The sequence below is a fragment of the Theropithecus gelada genome, chromosome 4 (genome assembly GCF_003255815.1).
Source record: "Theropithecus gelada isolate Dixy chromosome 4, Tgel_1.0, whole genome shotgun sequence".
Lineage (NCBI taxonomy): Eukaryota > Metazoa > Chordata > Mammalia > Primates > Cercopithecidae > Theropithecus > Theropithecus gelada.
The window spans coordinates 32874863-32878785 of NC_037671.1; the positions used below are offsets into that span (position 1 = coordinate 32874863).

General features: G+C 54.5%; 1 pseudogene; it reads right to left on the reverse strand.

Moving 5' to 3' along the window:
* LOC112622411 overlaps window positions 1-2728 on the reverse strand; it is a 77829-nt pseudogene extending 75101 nt beyond the window's left edge.
* Between the last annotated feature and the right edge of the window lie 1195 nt (window positions 2729-3923).

Consider the following 3923-nt stretch of genomic DNA (forward strand, 5'->3'; position numbering starts at 1 on the left):
GCTGCACATGACAGGTGTATCTCTGCTCCTCTCCAGAAGGCACCACCACAGCCGCCCACTTCTGGAAGGTTCCATCCCCTGTAGGCCTGGTCTCCACGAGCTCTGTGTCTTCAGTTTGTTCCTCTCCATCCCGCTGCCAGGTCAGTGTGATCTCCGCAGGGTAGAAGCCCAGGGCCCAGCACCTCAGGGTGGCCTCGTAGTCAGAGACGGGGTGGTGGGTCACATGTGTCTTGGGGGGATCTGATGGGAAGAGTCAGAAAATTCAGGCATTTTGCATCTGTCATGGGACAGTCCACCAGCACACATGTGGCCATCTTGAGAATGAACAGGACACCTGGGGTGGGGAAGGGAGCACAGAACCCAGACACCATCCTGGACACAGGCACCTGGGAGAATCTCCTATTCCGTAGAAAATTCTATTCCCTGAGGAAGGAACAGTGACTTCTGGTCCTGACCTGAGTGGAGGCTGAGGGACTCAGAGGAGCTGGACTCAGACCCCCACACACACAGAGTTTGAAGCAGAGAACAGGGCCTGAGAGGAAAAGTCACGGGGCCCAAGGCTGCTGCCGGTGTCAAATGAAACCCCTGATCAGTATTCGAGGGATCGTCTTCCCTTCATTCCCTCAGAGATTTTATCCTTAATTGTGTCAGAGAGCAGGGCGGAACCTCAGAGTCACTCTCTGGTACAGGATCTGGAAACCCAGGAGGATTCCTCTCCCTCAGGACCAGAGGGAGGGCGATATTCTAGTGTTGGTCCCATTTGTCTCCCCTCCTTGTGGGAGGCCAGCCCGGGAGATCTACAGGCGATCAGGGAGGAGCCCCGTGGCCCCTGGTACCCGCGCGCTGCAGCGTCTCCTTCCCGTTCTCCAGGTATCTGCGGAGCCACTCCACACACCGGCCCTCCAGGTAGGCTCTAATCTGCTCCGCCACATCCGCCGCCTCCCACTTCCGCTGGGTGTTCTGAGCCGCCAAGTCCGCGGCGGTCCAGGAGCGCAGGTCCTCGTTCAGGGCGAAGTAATCCTTGCCGTCGTAGGCGTACTGTTCATACCCGCGGAGGAGGCGCCCGTCGGGTCCCAGGTCGCAGCCAACCATCCTCTGGAGGGTGTGAGACCCTGGCCCCGCCCCCGCTGTCAGCCCGTCCCCCGAGCCCCGCCCCGCCCCGACCAACCCGCGGGGATTTTGGCCCAAACTGAAAATGAAACCGGGTAAAGGCGCCTGGGGCTCTCCCGGGTCAAAGGTCCCCGGGTCCCGCGGCTTCGGGGTGGATCTGGGACCCGGAGACTCGGGGCCACCCGGGCCGTCCGTGGGGGATGCGGAGGGGTCGTGACCTGCGCCCCTGGCCGGGGTCACTCACCCGCCTCGCTCTGGTTGTAGTAGCCGCGCAGGTTCCGCAGGTTCACTGGGGCATTCTGTGTCGCGGTCTTCATGTTCTGTGTCTCCCGGTCCCAATACTCCGGCCCCTCCTGCTCCACCCACGGCGCCCGCGGCTCCATCCTCTGGCTCGCGGCGTCGCTGTCGAACCGCACGAACTGCGTGTCGTCCACGTAGCCCACGGCGAAGAAGCGGGGCTCCCCGCGGCCGGGCCGGGACATGGAGGTGTAGAAATACCTCATGGAGTGGAAGCCTGGGGGCGAGGAGAGGCTGAGACCCGCCCGACCCTCCTCCCCGCGCGGCTCCCCCGGTCCTGCGCCCCCGCCTGCGGTCCCCTCGCTCCTCCCCGCAGAGGCCGTTTCCCTCCCGACCCCGCACTCACCCGCCTGGGTCTGGGTCAGGGCCAGGACCCCTGAGAGCACCAGGAGGAGGGTTCGGGGCGCCATGACCGCCATCCTCGGCGTCTGCGGAGACTCTGAGTCCTGGTGGGTGAGTGGGGACTTTAGAACCGGGACCGCGGCGACGCTGATTGGCGTCTCTAGAAACCCGACACCCAATGGGAGTGAGAACGGGGTCCGCGTCGTGAGTATCCAGGAAGAAGGACACGACGCAGGTTGTCAGAGAAGAGAAACTGCGGAGATGGGGAATCCCCAACGCTGGGACTCCCCAATCCATACATCGCCTTTGGGGCCTGAGACCCTGAGAGCCACACCTGGGGCTCTGGGACTTCGCCCTGACTCCGCTCCTCCTATGCCAAGCGCTCTGTCTCACTGTTTCCCTGAGTCTTGGCCCAGGAGCTGTCTGAGAAACCAGGGAGAACCCCTGGGCATGGGCCCCGTCCCTCTCCCTTCACTTTTCATCCCGCAATCTCCATCCCTGAACTGGACTCCCTGCCTCCCACTCCTTACCTGTCCCCCTGGACTCTTCTAGAAGAAAACTCACCCCACGGAGCTTGGTGCCAGAGAGTGAGCTTGCTCTGGGAAAGAAGGTATAGAGACTTTTTTCTTTTTCTTTCTTTTTTTTTTAAAATCTGGAAAAGTTGCGCCTGAGTGCATAAGACAGAATAGAGACCAGTTTGTTCTTTGTTTATTAAATATATTGGGTAATAGAATCTTGGTAACCCCCGAATGATCAGGAATCTAATCGGTAAAAAATGTGACTTTGGTCCCTTGATTTATAAATGTGTCCAAAAGCGTTACAACAGGACTCACAAAGCTCCTAAATTTCACTTTCGCAAACAATGTGTCTGTGACTCCCACTTGTCGTATTTTAAATTTACCATCACTCCATAGCTCTGAGTTTCTGTGTGAGTCCAGGATATTTCCTCAAAACAAAGTAGCACACTGTGTTACTATATGTTGCAACCAGGAGCCAGTACAGACTATTCACCTCACAGTTGCAACTGTTCAATGCAGTCACAATGCCCCTCACCAGTGCTCATGCACTGCCTGTTTTCAGGAAGTATGCACTTCTACGTGTTGTGTGTATTTTATAGGAACACTTAGTATTTTTAAAACCCGATTAACATAAAAACAATTAGTTTTTAGGCAGACCCACATAAGGTATTAAAGGCCAACTGCCAAGGACACCCTGCTAGGCTCTGTAGATGGATGTATTAAAATCCATAAAACAATGTATTGAAACCTAAGAATTCTGCTGCTTTCGAATTCTTTCCTCTGGTCCTTTTCCTCAGCGCCCCCTTCTCCAGCCCTTCCCTCAGTCCCTCTCATCCTTCAGACCCTCCTGTCCCCTTAGTCCCCACCACACTGTCATTCGTGAATTGTGACACTAGCACTGTCCCATGACCTGCTACGTGACTGTTGTCTTCACAGTGGTCCTGCTCCTGTCAGTCAGAATGTGTCATTTCTCCACTTAAAACACTCCAGTGGCTCCACCTCGGTCTTGTGAAACTTCTGGAGTGTCAGGCAGGTTAGCATATGAAGGGATACCTGGTTCATCATAGGCACTAAATTAATTTTTATTGACTTAATGAATGAAATATGAGTGTATTAAATTGCATCCCAGATAATTATGAAGTGTAAAACACTGAAAAAGTTCAGAAAGATTTTATTTTATGTAACTAGTATGCATATCAATTCATCAATTCAATCGTACACTGCCACCCCTGGCGAAACAACACCCATTTATCTGTTTCTTGTTCCTTGGTCAGAAATCTGGGCAAGATGTGGATAGAATCTCTGTTCTGGGCTTCCAAAAGCTGTGTTTTCATTTGGAATCCTCCTTCAGGTTTATAGAGAGGTGGCAGAATGCAGTTTCTTACAGTTGTAAGACTAAAGTCCCTGTTCCTTGCTGGTTGTCAATGTAGAGAACGTGAAGGGCTGCGCTCAATTCCTGGTGCTCACCAGCGTTCTTTCCTACACAGCCCCCCCTTTTTTTTTTTTTTTTTTTTGGCAGAGTCTCACTCTGTAGCCCAGGCTGGAGTGCAGTGGTGTATTCTCAGCTCACTGCAAGCTCCACCTCTCTGGTTCATGCCATTCTCCTGTCTCAGCCTCCCAAGTAGCTGGGACTACTGGTGCCCACCACTATGCTTG